This window comes from Onthophagus taurus, chromosome 3, assembly GCF_036711975.1.
Source record: "Onthophagus taurus isolate NC chromosome 3, IU_Otau_3.0, whole genome shotgun sequence".
Taxonomy (NCBI): Eukaryota; Metazoa; Arthropoda; class Insecta; order Coleoptera; family Scarabaeidae; genus Onthophagus; species Onthophagus taurus.
Genome location: NC_091968.1, coordinates 14,673,820 through 14,698,036, shown reverse-complemented (window position 1 = coordinate 14,698,036; position 24,217 = coordinate 14,673,820).

Sequence of the window (24,217 nt, the reverse complement as noted above, 5' to 3'; positions counted from 1 at the left end):
TGAGCCATATTTGAACTTTCTATCACTTTTGGTTCCGATAATTCTGTTGACCATATTTGTGATATTCAGGGGACAAATGACATATTGGAGCATGTTGGAGATAAAAAACAAAATGTGCCCAAAACGTGATATTATGACGTTATACGCCGTTCTGAGACATGTTTGAACTTTCTATCACTTTTGGTTCCGGTAATTCTGTCGACCATATATGTGATATTCAGATGCCAAATGTCACATTGGAGCATGTTGGAGATAAAAAACAAAATGTGCCCAAAACGTGATATTATGACGTTATACGCCGTTCTGAGCCATGTTTGAACTTTCTATCACTTTTGGATCCGATAATTCTGTTGACCATATTTGTGATATTCAGGCGCCAAATGACATATTGGAGCAAGTTGGAGATAAAAAACAAAATGTGCCCAAAACGTGATATTATGACGTTATACGCCGTTCTGAGACATGTTTGAACTTTCTATCACTTTTGGTTCCGGTAATTCTGTCGACCATATATGTGATATTCAGATGCCAAATGTCACATTGGAGCATGTTGGAGATAAAAAACAAAATGTGCCCAAAACGTGATATTATGACGTTATACGCCGTTCTGAGACATGTTTGAACTTTCTATCACTTTTGGATCCGATAATTCTGTTGACCATATTTGTGATATTCAGGCGCCAAATGACATATTGTAGCAAGTTGGAGATGAAAAACAAAATGTGCCCAAAACGTGATATTATGACGTTATACGCCCTTCTGAGACATGTTTGAACTTTCTATCACTTTTGGTTCCGGTAATTCTGTCGACCATATATGTGATATTCAGATGCCAAATGTCACATTGGAGCATGTTGGAGATAAAAAACAAAATGTGCCCAAAACGTTATATTATGACGTTATACGCCGTTCTGAGACATGTTTGAACTTTCTATCACTTTTGGTTCCGGTAATTCTGTTGACCATATTTGTGATATTCAGGTGCCAAATGACATCTTGGAGCATGTTGGAGATAAAAAACAAAATGTGCCCAAAACGTGATATTATGACGTTATACGCCGTTCTGAGACATGTTTGAACTTTCTATCACTTTTGGTTCCGGTAATTCTGCTGACCATATGTGTGATATTCAGATGCCAAATGTCACATTGGAGCATGTTGGAGATAAAAAACAAAATGTGCCCAAAACGTGATATTATGACGTTATACGCCGTTCTGAGCCATGTTTGAACTTTCTATCACTTTTGGTTCCGGTAATTCTGTCGACCATATATGTGATATTCAGATGCCAAATGGCACATTGGAGCATGTTGGAGATAAAAAACAAAATGTGCCCAAAACGTGATATTATGACGTTATACGCCGTTCTGAGCCACGTTTGAACTTTCTATCACTTTTGGTTCCGATAATTCTGTTCACCATATTTGTGATATTCAGGGGCCAAATGACATATTGGAGCATGTTGGAGATAAAAAACAAAATGTGCCCAAAACGTTATATTATGACGTTATACGCCGTTCCGAGCCATATTTGAACTTTCTATCACTTTTGGTTCCGGTAATTCTGTCGACCATATATGTGATATTCAGATGCCAAATGTCACATTGGAGCATGTTGGAGATAAAAAACAAAATGTGCCCAAAACGTGATATTATGACGTTATACGCCGTTCTGAGCCATATTTGAACTTTCTATCACTTTTGGTTCCGGTAATTCTGTCGACCATATATGTGATATTCAGATGCCAAATGTCACATTGGAGCATGTTGGAGATAAAAAACAAAATGTGCCCAAAGCGTTATATTATGACGTTATACGCCGTTCTGAGACATGTTTGAACTTTCTATCACTTTTGGTTCCGGTAATTCTGTCGACCATATATGTGATATTCAGATGCCAAATGTCACATTGGAGCATGTTGGAGATAAAAAACAAAATGTGCCAAAACGTGATATTATGACGTTATACGCCGTTCTGAATCATGTTTGAACTTTCTATCACTTTTCGTTCCGATAATTCTGTTGACCATATTTGTGATATTCAGGCGCCAAATGACATCTTGGAGCATGTTGGAGATAAAAAACAAAATGTGCCCAAAACGTGATATTATGACGTTATACGCCCTTCTGAGACATGTTTGAACTTTCTATCACTTTTGGTTCCGGTAATTCTGTCGACCATATATGTGATATTCAGATGCCAAATGTCACATTGGAGCATGTTGGAGATAAAAAACAAAATGTGCCCAAAACGTTATATTATGACGTTATACGCCGTTCTGAGACATGTTTGAACTTTCTATCACTTTTGGTTCCGGTAATTCTGTTGACCATATTTGTGATATTCAGGTGCCAAATGACATCTTGGAGCATGTTGGAGATAAAAAACAAAATGTGCCCAAAACGTGATATTATGACGTTATACGCCGTTCTGAGACATGTTTGAACTTTCTATCACTTTTGGTTCCGGTAATTCTGCTGACCATATGTGTGATATTCAGATGCCAAATGTCACATTGGAGCATGTTGGAGATAAAAAACAAAATGTGCCCAAAACGTGATATTATGACGTTATACGCCGTTCTGAGCCATGTTTGAACTTTCTATCACTTTTGGTTCCGGTAATTCTGTCGACCATATATGTGATATTCAGATGCCAAATGGCACATTGGAGCATGTTGGAGATAAAAAACAAAATGTGCCCAAAACGTGATATTATGACGTTATACGCCGTTCTGAGCCACGTTTGAACTTTCTATCACTTTTGGTTCCGATAATTCTGTTCACCATATTTGTGATATTCAGGGGCCAAATGACATATTGGAGCATGTTGGAGATAAAAAACAAAATGTGCCCAAAACGTTATATTATGACGTTATACGCCGTTCCGAGCCATATTTGAACTTTCTATCACTTTTGGTTCCGGTAATTCTGTCGACCATATATGTGATATTCAGATGCCAAATGTCACATTGGAGCATGTTGGAGATAAAAAACAAAATGTGCCCAAAACGTGATATTATGACGTTATACGCCGTTCTGAGCCATATTTGAACTTTCTATCACTTTTGGTTCCGGTAATTCTGTCGACCATATATGTGATATTCAGATGCCAAATGTCACATTGGAGCATGTTGGAGATAAAAAACAAAATGTGCCCAAAGCGTTATATTATGACGTTATACGCCGTTCTGAGACATGTTTGAACTTTCTATCACTTTTGGTTCCGGTAATTCTGTCGACCATATATGTGATATTCAGATGCCAAATGTCACATTGGAGCATGTTGGAGATAAAAAACAAAATGTGCCAAAACGTAATATTATGACGTTATACGCCGTTCTGAATCATGTTTGAACTTTCTATCACTTTTCGTTCCGATAATTCTGTTGACCATATTTGTGATATTCAGGCGCCAAATGACATCTTGGAGCATGTTGGAGATAAAAAACAAAATGTGCCCAAAACGTGATATTATGACGTTATACGCCGTTCTGAGACATGTTTGAACTTTCTATCACTTTTGGTTCCGGTAATTCTGTCGACCATATATGTGATATTCAGATGCCAAATGTCACATTGGAGCATGTTGGAGATAAAAAACAAAATGTGCCCAAAACGTTATATTATGACGTTATACGCCGTTCTGAGACATGTTTGAACTTTCTATCACTTTTGGATCCGATAATTCTGTTGACCATATTTGTGATATTCAGGCGCCAAATGACATATTGGAGCATGTTGGAGATAGAAAACAAAATGTGCCCAAAACGTTATATTATGACGTTATACGCCGTTCTGAGACATGTTTGAACTTTCTATCACTTTTGGTTCCGATAATTCTGTTGACCATATTTGTGATATTCAGGGGACAAATGACATATTGGAGCATGTTGGAGATAAAAAACAAAATGTGCCCAAAACGTGATATTATGACGTTATACGCCGTTCTGAGACATGTTTGAACTTTCTATCACTTTTGGTTCCGGTAATTCTGTCGACCATATATGTGATATTCAGATGCCAAATGTCACATTGGAGCATGTTGGAGATAAAAAACAAAATGTACCCAAAACGTGATATTATGACGCTATACGCCGTTCTGAGACATGTTTGAATTTTCTATCACTTTTGGTTCCGGTAATTCTGTCGACCATATATGTGATATTCAGATGTCAAATGTCACATTGGGGCATGTTGGAGATAAAAAACAAAATGTGCCCAAAACGTGATATTATGACGTTATACGCCGTTCTGAATCATGTTTGAACTTTCTATCACTTTTCGTTCCGATAATTCTGTTGACCATATTTGTGATATTCAGGCGCCAAATGACATCTTGGAGCATGTTGGAGATAAAAAACAAAATGTGCCCAAAACGTGATATTATGACGTTATACGCCGTTCTGAGACATGTTTGAACTTTCTATCACTTTTGGTTCCGGTAATTCTGTCGACCATATATGTGATATTCAGATGCCAAATGTCACATTGGAGCATGTTGGAGATAAAAAACAAAATGTGTCCAAAACGTTATATTATGACGTTATACGCCGTTCTGAGACATGTTTGAACTTTCTATCTCTTTTGGTTCCGATAATTCTGTTCACCATATTTGTGATATTCAGGGGCCAAATGACATATTGGAGCATGTTGGAGATAAAAAACAAAATGTGCCCAAAACGTTATATTATGACGTTATACGCCGTTCTGAGACATGTTTGAACTTTCTATCACTTTTGGATCCGATAATTCTGTTGACCATATTTGTGATATTCAGGCGCCAAATGACATATTGGAGCATGTTGGAGATAGAAAACAAAATGTGCCCAAAACGTTATATTATGACGTTATACGCCGTTCTGAGACATGTTTGAACTTTCTATCACTTTTGGTTCCGATAATTCTGTTGACCATATTTGTGATATTCAGGGGACAAATGACATATTGGAGCATGTTGGAGATAAAAAACAAAATGTGCCCAAAACGTGATATTATGACGTTATACGCCGTTCTGAGACATGTTTGAACTTTCTATCACTTTTGGTTCCGGTAATTCTGTCGACCATATATGTGATATTCAGATGCCAAATGTCACATTGGAGCATGTTGGAGATAAAAAACAAAATGTGCCCAAAACGTTATATTATGACGTTATACGCCGTTCTGAGACATGTTTGAACTTTCTATCACTTTTGGTTCCGGTAATTCTGTCGACCATATATGTGATATTCAGATGCCAAATGTCACATTGGAGCATGTTGGAGATAAAAAACAAAATATGCCAAAACGTGATATTATGACGTTATACGCCGTTCTGAATCATGTTTGAACTTTCTATCACTTTTCGTTCCGATAATTCTGTTGACCATATTTGTGATATTCAGGCGCCAAATGACATCTTGGAGCATGTTGGAGATAAAAAACAAAATGTGCCCAAAACGTGATATTATGACGTTATACGCCGTTCTGAGACATGTTTGAACTTTCTATCACTTTTGGTTCCGGTAATTCTGTCGACCATATATGTGATATTCAGATGCCAAATGTCACATTGGAGCATGTTGGAGATAAAAAACAAAATGTGCCCAAAACGTTATATTATGACGTTATACGCCGTTCTGAGACATGTTTGAACTTTCAATCACTTTTGGTTCCGATAATTCTGTTCACCATATTTGTGATATTCAGGGGCCAAATGACATATTGGAGCATGTTGGAGATAAAAAACAAAATGTGCCCAAAACGTTATATTATGACGTTATACGCCGTTCTGAGACATGTTTGAACTTTCTATCACTTTTGGATCCGATAATTCTGTTGACCATATTTGTGATATTCAGGCGCCAAATGACATATTGGAGCATGTTGGAGATAGAAAACAAAATGTGCCCAAAACGTTATATTATGACGTTATACGCCGTTCTGAGACATGTTTGAACTTTCTATCACTTTTGGTTCCGATAATTCTGTTGACCATATTTGTGATATTCAGGGGACAAATGACATATTGGAGCATGTTGGAGATAAAAAACAAAATGTGCCCAAAACGTGATATTATGACGTTATACGCCGTTCTGAGACATGTTTGAACTTTCTATCACTTTTGGTTCCGGTAATTCTGTCGACCATATATGTGATATTCAGATGCCAAATGTCACATTGGAGCATGTTGGAGATAAAAAACAAAATGTGCCCAAAACGTGATATTATGACGCTATACGCCGTTCTGAGACATGTTTGAACTTTCTATCACTTTTGGTTCCGGTAATTCTGTCGACCATATATGTGATATTCAGATGCCAAATGTCACATTGGAGCATGTTGGAGATAAAAAACAAAATGTGCCCAAAACGTGATATTATGACGTTATACGCCGTTCTGAGACATGTTTGAACTTTCTATCACTTTTGGATCCGATAATTCTGTTGACCATATTTGTGATATTCAGGCGCCAAATGACATATTGGAGCAAGTTGGAGATAAAAAACAAAATGTGCCCAAAACGTGATATTATGACGTTATACGCCGTTCTGAGACATGTTTGAACTTTCTATCACTTTTGGTTCCGGTAATTCTGTCGACCATATATGTGATATTCAGATGCCAAATGTCACATTGGAGCATGTTGGAGATAAAAAACAAAATGTGCCCAAAACGTTATATTATGACGTTATACGCCGTTCTGAGACATGTTTGAACTTTCTATCACTTTTGGTTCCGGTAATTCTGTTGACCATATTTGTGATATTCAGATGCCAAATGTCACATTGGAGCATGTTGGAGATAAAAAACAAAATGTGCCCAAAACTTGATATTATGACGTTATACGCCGTTCTGAGCAATGTTTGAACTTTCTATCACTTTTGGTTCCGATAATTCTGTTGACCATATTTGTGATATTCAGGCGCCAAATGACATCTTGGAGCATGTTGGAGATAAAAAACAAAATGTGCCCAAAACGTGATATTATGACGTTATACGCCGTTCTGAGACATGTTTTAACTTTCTATCACTTTTGGTTCCGGTAATTGTGTCGACCATATATGTGATATTCAGATGCCAAATGTCACATTGGAGCATGTTGGAGATAAAAAACAAAATGTGCCCAAAACGTTATATTATGACGTTATACGCCGTTCTGAGACATGTTTGAACTTTCTATCACTTTTGGTTCCGGTAATTCTGTTGACCATATTTGTGATATTCAGATGCCAAATGTCACATTGGAGCATGTTGGAGATAAAAAACAAAATGTGCCCAAAACTTGATATTATGACGTTATACGCCGTTCTGAGCAATGTTTGAACTTTCTATCACTTTTGGTTCCGATAATTCTGTTGACCATATTTGTGATATTCAGGCGCCAAATGACATCTTGGAGCATGTTGGAGATAAAAAACAAAATGTGCCCAAAACGTGATATTATGACGTTATACGCCGTTCTGAGACATGTTTTAACTTTCTATCACTTTTGGTTCCGGTAATTGTGTCGACCATATATGTGATATTCAGATGCCAAATGTCACATTGGAGCATGTTGGAGATAAAAAACAAAATGTGCCCAAAACTTGGTATTATGACGTTATACGCCGTTCTGAGCAATGTTTGAACTTTCTATCACTTTTGGTTCCGATAATTCTGTTGACCATATTTGTGATATTCAGGCGCCAAATGACATCTTGGAGCATGTTGGAGATAAAAAACAAAATGTGCCCAAAACGTGATATTATGACGTTATACGCCGTTCTGAGACATGTTTGAACTTTCTATCACTTTTGGATCCGATAATTCTGTTGACCATATTTGTGATATTCAGGCGCCAAATGACATATTGGAGCAAGTTGGAGATAAAAAACAAAATGTGCCCAAAACGTGATATTATGACGTTATACGCCGTTCTGAGACATGTTTGAACTTTCTATCACTTTTGGTTCCGGTAATTCTGTCGACCATATATGTGATATTCAGATGCCAAATGTCACATTGGAGCATGTTGGAGATAAAAAACAAAATGTGCCCAAAACGTTATATTATGACGTTATACGCCGTTCTGAGACATGTTTGAACTTTCTATCACTTTTGGTTCCGGTAATTCTGTTGACCATATTTGTGATATTCAGATGCCAAATGTCACATTGGAGCATGTTGGAGATAAAAAACAAAATGTGCCCAAAACTTGATATTATGACGTTATACGCCGTTCTGAGCAATGTTTGAACTTTCTATCACTTTTGGTTCCGATAATTCTGTTGACCATATTTGTGATATTCAGGCGCCAAATGACATCTTGGAGCATGTTGGAGATAAAAAACAAAATGTGCCCAAAACGTGATATTATGACGTTATACGCCGTTCTGAGACATGTTTGAACTTTCTATCACTTTTGGTTCCGGTAATTGTGTCGACCATATATGTGATATTCAGATGCCAAATGTCACATTGGAGCATGTTGGAGATAAAAAACAAAATGTGCCCAAAACGTGATATTATGACGTTATACGCCGTTCTGAGCCATGTTTGAACTTTCTATCACTTTTGGTTCCGGTAATTCTGTCGACCATATATGTGATATTCAGATGCCAAATGTCACATTGGAGCATGTTGGAGATAAAAAACAAAATGTGCCCAAAACGTGATATTATGACGTTATACACCGTTCTGAGCCAAGTTTGAACTTTCTATCACTTTTGGTTCCGATAATTCTGTTCACCATATTTGTGATATTCAGGGGCCAAATGACATATTGGAGCATGTTGGAGATAAAAAACAAACTTTGCCCAAAACGTTATATTATGACGTTATACGCCGTTCTGAGACATGTTTGAACTTTCTATCACTTTTGGATCCGATAATTCTGTTGACCATATTGGTGATATTCAGGCGCCAAATGACATATTGGAGCAAGTTGGAGATAAAAAACAAAATGTGCCCAAAACGTGATATTATGACGTTATACGCCGTTCTGAGACATGTTTGAACTTTCTATCACTTTTGGTTCCGGTAATTCTGTCGACCATATATGTGATATTCAGATGCCAAATGTCACATTGGAGCATGTTGGAGATAAAAAACAAAATGTGCCCAAAACGTTATATTATGACGTTATACGCCGTTCTGAGACATGTTTGAACTTTCTATCACTTTTGGTTCCGGTAATTCTGTTGACCATATTTGTGATATTCAGATGCCAATTGTCACATTGGAGCATGTTGGAGATAAAAAACAAAATGTGCCCAAAACTTGATATTATGACGTTATACGCCGTTCTGAGCAATGTTTGAACTTTCTATCACTTTTGGTTCCGATAATTCTGTTGACCATATTTGTGATATTCAGGCGCCAAATGACATCTTGGAGCATGTTGGAGATAAAAAACAAAATGTGCCCAAAACGTGATATTATGACGTTATACGCCGTTCTGAGACATGTTTGAACTTTCTATCACTTTTGGTTCCGGTAATTCTGTCGACCATATATGTGATATTCAGATGCCAAATGTCACATTGGAGCATGTTGGAGATAAAAAACAAAATGTGCCCAAAACGTGATATTATGACGTTATACGCCGTTCTGAACCATGTTTGAACTTTCTATCACTTTTGGTTGCGGTAATTCTGTCGACCATATATGTGATATTCAGATGCCAAATGTCACATTGGAGCATGTTGGAGATAAAAAACAAAATGTGCCCAAAACGTGATATTATGACGTTATACGCCGTTCTGAGCCACGTTTGAACTTTCTATCACTTTTGGTTCCGATAATTCTGTTCACCATATTTGTGATATTCAGGGGCCAAATGACATATTGGAGCATGTTGGAGATAAAAAACAAAATGTGCCCAAAACGTTATATTATGACGTTATACGCCGTTCTGAGCCATATTTGAACTTTCTATCACTTTTGGTTCCGGTAATTCTGTCGACCATATAAGTGATATTCAGATGCCAAATGTCACATTGGAGCATGTTGGAGATAAAAAACAAAATGTGCCCAAAACGTGATATTATGACGTTATACGCCGTTCTGAGCCATATTTGAACTTTCTATCACTTTTGGTTCCGGTAATTCTGTCGACCATATATGTGATATTCAGATGCCAAATGTCACATTGGAGCATGTTGGAGATAAAAAACAAAATGTGCCCAAAGCGTTATATTATGACGTTATACGCCGTTCTGAGACATGTTTGAACTTTCTATCACTTTTGGTTCCGGTAATTCTGTCGACCATATATGTGATATTCAGATGCCAAATGTCACATTGAAGCATGTTGGAGATAAAAAACAAAATGTGCCCAAAACGTGATATTATGACGTTATACGCCGTTCTGAGCCATGTTTGAACTTTCTATCACTTTTGGTTCCGGTAATTCTGTCGACCATATATGTGATATTCAGATGCCAAATGTCACATTGGAGCATGTTGGAGATAAAAAACAAAATGTGCCCAAAACGTGATATTATGACGTTATACGCCGTTCTGAGCCATGTTTGAACTTTCTATCACTTTTGGTTCCGATAATTCTGTTCACCATATTTGTGATATTCAGGGGCCAAATGACATATTGGAGCATGTTGGAGATAAAAAACAAAATGTGCCCAAAACGTTATATTATGACGTTATACGCCGTTCTGAGCCATATTTGAACTTTCTATCACTTTTGGTTCCGGTAATTCTGTCGACCATATATGTGATATTCAGATGCCAAATGTCACATTGGAGCATGTTGGAGATAAAAAACAAAATGTGCCCAAAACGTGATATTATGACGTTATACGCCGTTCTGAGCCATATTTGAACTTTCTATCACTTTTGGTTCCGGTAATTCTGTCGACCATATATGTGATATTCAGATGCCAAATGTCACATTGGAGCATGTTGGAGATAAAAAACAAAATGTGCCCAAAGCGTTATATTATGACGTTATACGCCGTTCTGAGCCATATTTGAACTTTCTATCACTTTTGGTTCCGGTAATTCTGTCGACCATATATGTGATATTCAGATGCCAAATGTCACATTGGAGCATGTTGGAGATAAAAAACAAAATGTGCCCAAAGCGTTATATTATGACGTTATACGCCGTTCTGAGACATGTTTGAACTTTCTATCACTTTTGGTTCCGATAATTCTGTTCACAATATTTGCGATATTCAGGGGCCAAATGACATATTGGAGCATGTTGGAGATAAAAAACAAAATGTGCCCAAAACGTTATATTATGACGTTATACGCCGTTCTGAGACATGTTTGAACTTTCTATCACTTTTGGATCCGATAATTCTGTTGACCATATATGTGATATTCAGATGCCAAATGTCACATTGGAGCATGTTGGAGATAAAAAACAAAATGTGCCCAAAGCGTTATATTATGACGTTATACGCCGTTCTGAGACATGTTTGAACTTTCTATCACTTTTGGTTCCGGTAATTCTGTCGACCATATATGTGATATTCAGATGCCAAATGTCACATTGGAGCATGTTGGAGATAAAAAACAAAATGTGCCAAAACGTGATATTATGACGTTATACGCCGTTCTGAGACATGTTTGAACTTTCTATCACTTTTGGTTCCGGTAATTATGTCGACCATATATGTGATATTCAGGGGCCAAATGAGATATTGGAGCATGTTGGAGATAAAAAACAAAATGTGCCCAAAACGTTATATTATGACGTTATACGCCGTTCTGAGCCATGCTTGAACTTTCTATCACTTTTGGTTCCGATAATTCTGTTGACCATATTTGTGATATTCAGGCGCCAAATGACATCTTGGAGCATGTTGGAGATAAAAAACAAAATGTGCCCAAAACGTGATATTATGACGTTATACGCCGTTCTGAGCCATGTTTGAACTTTCTATCACTTTTGGTTCCGATAATTCTGTTGACCATATTTGTGATATTCAGGCGCCAAATGTCACATTGGTGCATGTTGGAGATAAAAAACAAAATGTGTCCAAAACGTGATATTATGACGTTATACGCCGTTCTGAGCCATGTTTGAACTTTCTATCACTCTTGGTTCCGGTAATTCTGTCGACCATATATGTGATATTCAGATGCCAAATGTCACATTCGTGCATGTTGGAGATAAAAAACAAAATGTGCCCAAAACGTGATATTATAACGTTATACGCCGTTCTGAGCCATGTTTGAACTTTCTATCACTTTTGGTTCCGATAATTCTGTCGACCATGTATGTGATATTCAGATGCCAAATGTCACATTGGAGCATGTTGCAGATAAAAAACAAAATGTGCCCAAAACGTGATATTATGACGTTATACGCCGTTCTGAGACATGTTTGAACTTTCTATCACCTTTGGTTCCGGTAATTCAGTCGACCATATATGTGATATTCAGATGCCAAATGTCACATTGGAGCATGTTGGAGATAAAAAACAAAATGTGCCCAAAACGTGATATTATGACATTATACGCCGTTCTGAGACATGTTTGAACTTTCTATCACCTTTGGTTCCGGTAATTCAGTCGACCATATATGTGATATTCAGATGCCAAATGTCACATTGGAGCATGTTGGAGATAAAAAACAAAATGTGCCCAAAACGTGATATTATGACGTTATACGCCGTTCTGAGACATGTTTGAACTTTCTATCACCTTTGGTTCCGGTAATTCAGTCGACCATATATGTGATATTCAGATGCCAAATGTCACATTGGAGCATGTTGGAGATAAAAAACAAAATGTGCCCAAAACGTTATATTATGACGTTATACGCCGTTCTGAGACATGTTTGAACTTTCTATCACTTTTGGTTCCGATAATTCTGTTGACCATATTTGTGATATTCAGGCGCCAAATGACATCTTGGAGCATGTTGGAGATAAAAAACAAAATGTGCCCAAAACGTGATATTATGACGTTATACGCCGTTCTGAGACATGTTTGAACTTTCTATCACTTTTGGTTCCGGTAATTATGTCGACCATATATGTGATATTCAGGGGCCAAATGAGATATTGGAGCATGTTGGAGATAAAAAACAAAATGTGCCCAAAACGTGATATTATGACGTTATACGCCGTTCTGAGCCATGTTTGAACTTTCTATCACTTTTGGTTCCGATAATTCTGTTCACCATATTTGTGATATTCAGGGGCCAAATGACATATTGGAGCATGTTGGAGATAAAAAACAAAATGTGCCCAAAACGTTATATTATGACGTTATACGCCGTTCTGAGCCATATTTGAACTTTCTATCACTTTTGGTTCCGGTAATTCTGTCGACCATATATGTGATATTCAGATGCCAAATGTCACATTGGAGCATGTTGGAGATAAAAAACAAAATGTGCCCAAAACGTTATATTATGACGTTATACGCCGTTCTGAGCCATGTTTGAACTTTCTATCACTTTTGGTTCCGGTAATTCTGTCGACCATATATGTGATATTGAGATGCCAAATGTCACATTTGAGCATGTTGGAGATAAAAAACAAAATGTGCCCAAAACGTGATATTATGACGTTATACGCCGTTCTGAGCCATATTTGAACTTTCTATCACTATTGGTTCCGATAATTCTGTTCACCATATTTGTGATATTCAGGGGCCAAATGACATATTGGAGCATGTTGGAGATAAAAAACAAAATGTGTCCAAAACGTGATATTATGACATTATACGCCGTTCTGAGCCATGTTTGAACTTTCTATCACTTTTGGTTCCGATAATTCTGTTCACCATATTTGTGATATTCAGGGGCCACATGACATATTGGAGCATGTTAGAGATAAAAAACAAAATGTGCCCAAAACGTTATATTATGACGTTATACGCCGTTCTGAGACATGTTTGAACTTTCTATCACTTTTGGTTCCGGTAATTCTGTCGACCATATATGTGATATTCAGATGCCAAATGTCACATTGTTGGAGATAAAAAACAAAATGTGCCCAAAACGTGATATTATGACGTTATACGCCGTTCTGAGACATGTTTGAACTTTCTATCACTTTTGGTTCCGGTAATTCTGTCGACCATATATGTGATATTCAGATGCCAAATGTCACATTGGAGCATGTTGGAGATAAAAAACAAAATGTGCCCAAAACGTTATATTATGACGTTATACGCCGTTCTGAGACATGGTTGAACTTTCTATCACTTTTGGTTCCGATGATTCTGTTGACCATATTTGTGATATTCAGGCGCCAAATGACATCTTGGAGCATGTTGGAGATAAAAAACAAAATGTGCCCAAAACGTGATATTATGACGTTATACGCCGTTCTGAGCCATGTTTGAACTTTCTATCACTATTGGTTCCGGTAATTCTGTCGACCATATATGTGATATTCAGATGCCAAATGTCACATTGGAGCATGTTGGAGATAAAAAACAAAATGTGCCCAAAACGTGATATTATGACGTTATACGCCGTTCTGAGCCATGTTTGAACTTTCTATCACTTTTGGTTCCGGTAATTCTGTCGACCATATATGTGATATTCAGATGCCAAATGTCACATTGGAGCATGTTGGAGATAAAAAACAAAATGTGCCCAAAACGTGATATTATGACGTTATACGCCGTTCTGAGCCATGTTTGAACTTTCTATCACTTTTGGTTCCGATAATTCTGTTCACCATATTTGTGATATTCAGGGGCCAAATGACATATTGGAGCATGTTGGAGATAAAAAACAAAATGTGCCCAAAACGTTATATTATGACGTTATACGCCGTTCTGAGCCATATTTGAACTTTCTATCACTTTTGGTTCCGGTAATTCTGTCGACCATATATGTGATATTCAGATGCCAAATGTCACATTGGAGCATGTTTTAGATAAAAAACAAAATGTGCCCAAAACGTGATATTATGACGTTATACGCCGTTCTGAGACATGTTTGAACTTTCTATCACTTTTGGTTCCGGTAATTCTGTCGACCATATATGTGATATTCAGATGCCAAATGTCACATTGGAGCATATTGGAGATAAAAAACAAAATGTGCCCAAAACGTGATATTATGACGTTATACGCCGTTCTGAGACATGTTTGAACTTTCTATCACTTTTGGTTCCGGTAATTCTGTCGACCATATATGTGATATTCAGATGCCAAATGTCACATTGGAGCATGTTGGAGATAAAAAACAAAATGTGCCCAAAACGTTATATTATGACGTTATACGCCGTTCTGAGACATGTTTGAACTTTCTATCACTTTTGGTTCCGGTAATTCTGTTGACCATATTTGTGATATTCAGGCGCCAAATGACATCTTGGAGCATGTTGGAGATAAAAAACAAAATGTGCCCAAAACGTGATATTATGACGTTATACGCCGTTCTGAGACATGTTTGAACTTTCTATCACCTTTGGTTCCGGTAATTCAGTCGACCATATATGTGATATTCAGATGCCAAATGTCACATTGGAGCATGTTGGAGATAAAAAACAAAATGTGCCCAAAACGTTATATTATGACGTTATACGCCGTTCTGAGACATGTTTGAACTTTCTATCACTTTTGGTTCCGATGATTCTGTTGACCATATTTGTGATATTCAGGCGCCAAATGACAGCTTGAAGCATGTTGGAGATAAAAAACAAAATGTGCCCAAAACGTGATATTATGACGTTATACGCCGTTCTGAGCCATGTTTGAACTTTCTATCACTATTGGTTCCGGTAATTCTGTCGACCATATATGTGATATTCAGATGCCAAATGTCACATTGGTGCATGTTGGAGATAAAAAACAAAATGTGTCCAAAACGTGATATTATGACGTTATACGCCGTTCTGAGCCATGTTTGAACTTTCTATCACTCTTGGTTCCGGTAATTCTGTCGACCATATATGTGATATTCAGATGCCAAATGTCACATTCGTGCATGTTGGAGATAAAAAACAAAATGTGCCCAAAACGTGATATTATAACGTTATACGCCGTTCTGAGCCATGTTTGAACTTTCTATCACTTTTGGTTCCGATAATTCTGTCGACCATGTATGTGATATTCAGATGCCAAATGTCACATTGGAGCATGTTGCAGATAAAAAACAAAATGTGCCCAAAACGTGATATTATGACGTTATACGCCGTTCTGAGACATGTTTGAACTTTCTATCACCTTTGGTTCCGGTAATTCAGTCGACCATATATGTGATATTCAGATGCCAAATGTCACATTGGAGCATGTTGGAGATAAAAAACAAAATGTGCCCAAAACGTGATATTATGACATTATACGCCGTTCTGAGACATGTTTGAACTTTCTATCACCTTTGGTTCCGGTAATTCAGTCGACCATATATGTGATATTCAGATGCCAAATGTCACATTGGAGCATGTTGGAGATAAAAAACAAAATGTGCCCAAAACGTGATATTATGACGTTATACGCCGTTCTGAGACATGTTTGAACTTTCTATCACCTTTGGTTCCGGTAATTCAGTCGACCATATATGTGATATTCAGATGCCAAATGTCACATTGGAGCATGTTGGAGATAAAAAACAAAATGTGCCCAAAACGTTATATTATGACGTTATACGCCGTTCTGAGACATGTTTGAACTTTCTATCACTTTTGGTTCCGATAATTCTGTTGACCATATTTGTGATATTCAGGCGCCAAATGACATCTTGGAGCATGTTGGAGATAAAAAACAAAATGTGCCCAAAACGTGATATTATGACGTTATACGCCGTTCTGAGACATGTTTGAACTTTCTATCACTTTTGGTTCCGGTAATTATGTCGACCATATATGTGATATTCAGGGGCCAAATGAGATATTGGAGCATGTTGGAGATAAAAAACAAAATGTGCCCAAAACGTGATATTATGACGTTATACGCCGTTCTGAGCCATGTTTGAACTTTCTATCACTTTTGGTTCCGATAATTCTGTTCACCATATTTGTGATATTCAGGGGCCAAATGACATATTGGAGCATGTTGGAGATAAAAAACAAAATGTGCCCAAAACGTTATATTATGACGTTATACGCCGTTCTGAGCCATATTTGAACTTTCTATCACTTTTGGTTCCGGTAATTCTGTCGACCATATATGTGATATTCAGATGCCAAATGTCACATTGGAGCATGTTGGAGATAAAAAACAAAATGTGCCCAAAACGTTATATTATGACGTTATACGCCGTTCTGAGCCATGTTTGAACTTTCTATCACTTTTGGTTCCGGTAATTCTGTCGACCATATATGTGATATTGAGATGCCAAATGTCACATTTGAGCATGTTGGAGATAAAAAACAAAATGTGCCCAAAACGTGATATTATGACGTTATACGCCGTTCTGAGCCATATTTGAACTTTCTATCACTATTGGTTCCGATAATTCTGTTCACCATATTTGTGATATTCAGGGGCCAAATGACATATTGGAGCATGTTGGAGATAAAAAACAAAATGTGTCCAAAACGTGATATTATGACATTATACGCCGTTCTGAGCCATGTTTGAACTTTCTATCACTTTTGGTTCCGATAATTCTGTTCACCATATTTGTGATATTCAGGGGCCACATGACATATTGGAGCATGTTAGAGATAAAAAACAAAATGTGCCCAAAACGTTATATTATGACGTTATACGCCGTTCTGAGACATGTTTGAACTTTCTATCACTTTTGGTTCCGGTAATTCTGTCGACCATATATGTGATATTCAGATGCCAAATGTCACATTGTTGGAGATAAAAAACAAAATGTGCCCAAAACGTTATATTATGACGTTATACGCCGTTCTGAGACATGTTTGAACTTTCTATCACTTTTGGTTCCGATAATTCTGTTGACCATATTTGTGATATTCAGGGGACAAATGACATATTGGAGCATGTTGGAGATAAAAAACAAAATGTGCCCAAAACGTGATATTATGACGTTATACGCCGTTCTGAGACATGTTTGAACTTTCTATCACTTTTGGTTCCGATAATTCTGTTGACCATATTTGTGATATTCAGGGGACAAATGACATATTGGAGCATGTTGGAGATAAAAAACAAAATGTGCCCAAAACGTGATATTATGACGTTATACGGCCGTTCTGAGACATGTTTGAACTTTCTATCACTTTTGGTTCCGGTAATTCTGTCGACCATATATGTGATATTCAGATGCCAAATGTCACATTGGAGCATGTTGGAGATAAAAAACAAAATGTGCCCAAAACGTGATATTATGACGTTATACGCCGTTCTGAGACATGTTTGAACTTTCTATCACTTTTGGATCCGATAATTCTGTTGACCATATTTGTGATATTCAGGCGCCAAATGACATATTGGAGCAAGTTGGAGATAAAAAACAAAATGTGCCCAAAACGTGATATTATGGCGTTATACGCCGTTCTGAGACATGTTTGAACTTTCTATCACTTTTGGTTCCGGTAATTCTGTCGACCATATATGTGATATTCAGATGCCAAATGTCACATTGGAGCATGTTGGAGATAAAAAACAAAATGTGCCCAAAACGTTATATTATGACGTTATACGCCGTTCTGAGACATGTTTGAACTTTCTATCACTTTTGGTTCCGGTAATTCTGTTGACCATATTTGTGATATTCAGGTGCCAAATGACATCTTGGAGCATGTTGGAGATAAAAAACAAAATGTGCCCAAAACGTGATATTATGACGTTATACGCCGTTCTGAGACATGTTTGAACTTTCTATCACTTTTGGTTCCGGTAATTCTGCTGACCATATGTGTGATATTCAGATGCCAAATGTCACATTGGAGCATGTTGGAGATAAAAAACAAAATGTGCCCAAAACGTGATATTATGACGTTATACGCCGTTCTGAGCCATGTTTGAACTTTCTATCACTTTTGGTTCCAGTAATTCTGTCGACCATATATGTGATATTCAGATGCCAAATGTCACATTGGAGCATGTTGGAGATAAAAAACAAAATGTGCCCAAAACGTGATATTATGACGTTATACGCCGTTCTGAGCCACGTTTGAACTTTCTATCACTTTTGGTTCCGATAATTCTGTTCACCATATTTGTGATATTCAGGGGCCAAATGACATATTGGAGCATGTTGGAGATAAAAAACAAAATGTGCCCAAAACGTTATATTATGACGTTATACGCCGTTCCGAGACATATTTGAACTTTCTATCACTTTTGGTTCCGGTAATTCTGTCGACCATATATGTGATATTCAGATGCCAAATGTCACATTGGAGCATGTTGGAGATAAAAAACAAAATGTGCCCAAAACGTGATATTATGACGTTATACGCCGTTCTGAGCCATATTTGAACTTTCTATCACTTTTGGTTCCGGTAATTCTGTCGACCATATATGTGATATTCAGATGCCAAATGTCACATTGGAGCATGTTGGAGATAAAAAACAAAATGTGCCCAAAGCGTTATATTATGACGTTATACGCCGTTCTGAGACATGTTTGAACTTTCTATCACTTTTGGTTCCGGTAATTCTGTCGACCATATATGTGATATTCAGATGCCAAATGTCACATTGGAGCATGTTGGAGATAAAAAACAAAATGTGCCAAAACGTGATATTATGACGTTATACGCCGTTCTGAGACATGTTTGAACTTTCTATCACTTTTGGTTCCGGTAATTCTGTTGACCATATTTGTGATATTCAGGCGCCAAATGACATCTTGGAGCATGTTGGAGATAAAAAACAAAATGTGCCCAAAACGTGATATTATGACGTTATACGCCGTTCTGAGACATGTTTGAACTTTCTATCACTTTTGGTTCCGGTAATTCTGTCGACCATATATGTGATATTCAGATGCCAAATGTCACATTGGAGCATGTTGGAGATAAAAAACAAAATGTGCCCAAAACGTTATATTATGACGTTATACGCCGTTCTGAGACATGTTTGAACTTTCTATCACTTTTGGTTCCGATAATTCTGTTCACCATATTTGTGATATTCAGGGGCCAAATGACATATTGGAGCATGTTGGAGATAAAAAACAAAATGTGCCCAAAACGTTATATTATGACGTTATACGCCGTTCTGAGACATGTTTGAACTTTCTATCACTTTTGGATCCGATAATTCTGTTGACCATATTTGTGATATTCAGGCGCCAAATGACATATTGGAGCATGTTGGAGATAGAAAACAAAATGTGCCCAAAACGTTATATTATGACGTTATACGCCGTTCTGAGACATGTTTGAACTTTCTATCACTTTTGGTTCCGATAATTCTGTTGACCATATTTGTGATATTCAGGGGACAAATGACATATTGGAGCATGTTGGAGATAAAAAACAAAATGTGCCCAAAACGTGATATTATGACGTTATACGCCGTTCTGAGACATGTTTGAACTTTCTATCACTTTTGGTTCCGGTAATTCTGTCGACCATATTTGTGATATTCAGGCGCCAAATGACATCTTGGAGCATGTTGGAGATAAAAAACAAAATGTGCCCAAAACGTGATATTATGACGTTATACGCCGTTCTGAGACATGTTTGAACTTTCTATCACTTTTGGTTCCGGTAATTCTGTCGACCATATATGTGATATTCAGATGCCAAATGTCACATTGGAGCATGTTGGAGATAAAAAACAAAATGTGCCCAAAACGTTATATTATGACGTTATACGCCGTTCTGAGACATGTTTGAACTTTCTATCACTTTTGGTTCCGATAATTCTGTTCACCATATTTGTGATATTCAGGGGCCAAATGACATATTGGAGCATGTTGGAGATAAAAAACAAAATGTGCCCAAAACGTTATATTATGACGTTATACGCCGTTCTGAGACATGTTTGAACTTTCTATCACTTTTGGATCCGATAATTCTGTTGACCATATTTGTGATATTCAGGCGCCAAATGACATATTGGAGCATGTTGGAGATAGAAAACAAAATGTGCCCAAAACGTTATATTATGACGTTACACGCCGTTCTGAGACATGTTTGAACTTTCTATCACTTTTGGTTCCGATAATTCTGTTCACCATATTTGTGATATTCAGGGGCCAAATGACATATTGGAGCATGTTGGAGATAGAAAACAAAATGTGCCCAAAACGTTATATTATGACGTTATACGCCGTTCTGAGACATGTTTGAACTTTCTATCACTTTTGGTTCCGATAATTCTGTTGACCATATTTGTGATATTCAGATGCCAAATGTCACATTGGAGCATGTTGGAGATAAAAAACAAAATGTGCCCAAAACGTGATATTATGACGTTATACGCCGTTCTGAGACATGTTTGAACTTTCTATCACTTTTGGTTCCGGTAATTCTGTCGACCATATTTGTGATATTCAGGCGCCAAATGACATCTTGGAGCATGTTGGAGATAAAAAACAAAATGTGCCCAAAACGTGATATTATGACGTTATACGCCGTTCTGAGACATGTTTGAACTTTCTATCACTTTTGGTTCCGGTAATTCTGTCGACCATATATGTGATATTCAGATGCCAAATGTCACATTGGAGCATGTTGGAGATAAAAAACAAAATGTGCCCAAAACGTTATATTATGACGTTATACGCCGTTCTGAGACATGTTTGAACTTTCTATCACTTTTGGTTCCGATAATTCTGTTCACCATATTTGTGATATTCAGGGGCCAAATGACATATTGGAGCATGTTGGAGATAAAAAACAAAATGTGCCCAAAACGTTATATTATGACGTTATACGCCGTTCTGAGACATGTTTGAACTTTCTATCACTTTTGGATCCGATAATTCTGTTGACCATATTTGTGATATTCAGGCGCCAAATGACATATTGGAGCATGTTGGAGATAGAAAACAAAATGTGCCCAAAACGTTATATTATGACGTTATACGCCGTTCTGAGACATGTTTGAACTTTCTATCACTTTTGGTTCCGATAATTCTGTTGACCATATTTGTGATATTCAGGGGACAAATGACATATTGGAGCATGTTGGAGATAAAAAACAAAATGTGCCCAAAACGTGATATTATGACGTTATACGCCGTTCTGAGACATGTTTGAACTTTCTATCACTTTTGGTTCCGGTAATTCTGTCGACCATATATGTGATATTCAGATGCCAAATGTCACATTGGAGCATGTTGGAGATAAAAAACAAAATGTGCCCAAAACGTGATATTATGACGCTATACGCCGTTCTGAGACATGTTTGAACTTTCTATCACTTTTGGTTCCGGTAATTCTGTCGACCATATATGTGATATTCAGATGCCAAATGTCACATTGGAGCATGTTGGAGATAAAAAACAAAATGTGCCCAAAACGTGATATTATGACGTTATACGCCGTTCTGAGACATGTTTGAACTTTCTATCACTTTTGGATCCGATAATTCTGTTGACCATATTTGTGATATTCAGGCGCCAAATGACATATTGGAGCAAGTTGGAGATAAAAAACAAAATGTGCCCAAAACGTGATATTATGACGTTATACGCCGTTCTGAGACATGTTTGAACTTTCTATCACTTTTGGTTCCGGTAATTCTGTCGACCATATATGTGATATTCAGATGCCAAATGTCACATTGGAGCATGTTGGAGATAAAAAACAAAATGTGCCCAAAACGTTATATTATGACGTTATACGCCGTTCTGAGACATGTTTGAACTTTCTATCACTTTTGGTTCCGGTAATTCTGTTGACCATATTTGTGATATTCAGATGCCAAATGTCACATTGGAGCATGTTGGAGATAAAAAACAAAATGTGCCCAAAACTTGATATTATGACGTTATACGCCGTTCTGAGCAATGTTTGAACTTTCTATCACTTTTGGTTCCGATAATTCTGTTGACCATATTTGTGATATTCAGGCGCCAAATGACATCTTGGAGCATGTTGGAGATAAAAAACAAAATGTGCCCAAAACGTGATATTATGACGTTATACGCCGTTCTGAGACATGTATGAACTTTCTATCACTTTTGGTTCCGGTAATTGTGTCGACCATATATGTGATATTCAGATGCCAAATGTCACATTGGAGCATGTTGGAGATAAAAAACAAAATGTGCCCAAAACGTGATATTATGACGTTATACGCCGTTCTGAGCCAAGTTTGAACTTTCTATCACTTTTGGTTCCGGTAATTCTGTCGACCATATATGTGATATTCAGATGCCAAATGACATCTTGGAGCATGTTGGAGATAAAAAACAAAATGTGCCCAAAACGTGATATTATGACGTTATACGCCGTTCTGAGCCATGTTTGAACTTTCTATCACTTTTGGTTCCGGTAATTCTGTCGACCATATATGTGATATTCAGATGCCAAATGTCACATTGGAGCATGTTGGAGATAAAAAACAAAATGTGCCCAAAACGTGATATTATGACGTTATACGCCGTTCTGAGCCAAGTTTGAACTTTCTATCACTTTTGGTTCCGATAATTCTGTTCACCATATTTGTGATATTCAGGGGCCAAATGACATATTGGAGCATGTTGGAGATAAAAAACAAACTGTGCCCAAAACGTTATATTATGACGTTATACGCCGTTCTGAGACATGTTTGAACTTTCTATCACTTTTGGATCCGATAATTCTGTTGACCATATTTGTGATATTCAGGCGCCAAATGACATATTGGAGCAAGTTGGAGATAAAAAACAAAATGTGCCCAAAACGTGATATTATGACGTTATACGCCGTTCTGAGACATGTTTGAACTTTCTATCACTTTTGGTTCCGGTAATTCTGTCGACCATATATGTGATATTCAGATGCCAAATGTCACATTGGAGCATGTTGGAGATAAAAAACAAAATGTGCCCAAAACTTGATATTATGACGTTATACGCCGTTCTGAGCAATGTTTGAACTTTCTATCACTTTTGGTTCCGATAATTCTGTTGACCATATTTGTGATATTCAGGCGCCAAATGACATCTTGGAGCATGTTGGAGATAAAAAACAAAATGTGCCCAAAACGTGATATTATGACGTTATACGCCGTTCTGAGACATGTTTGAACTTTCTATCACTTTTGGTTCCGGTAATTCTGTCGACCATGTTTGTGATATTCAGGCGCCAAATGACATCTTGGAGCATGTTGGAGATAAAAAACAAAATGTGCCCAAAACGTGATATTATGACGTTATACGCCGTTCTGAGACATGTTTGAACTTTCTATCACTTTTGGTTCCGGTAATTCTGTCGACCATATATGTGATATTC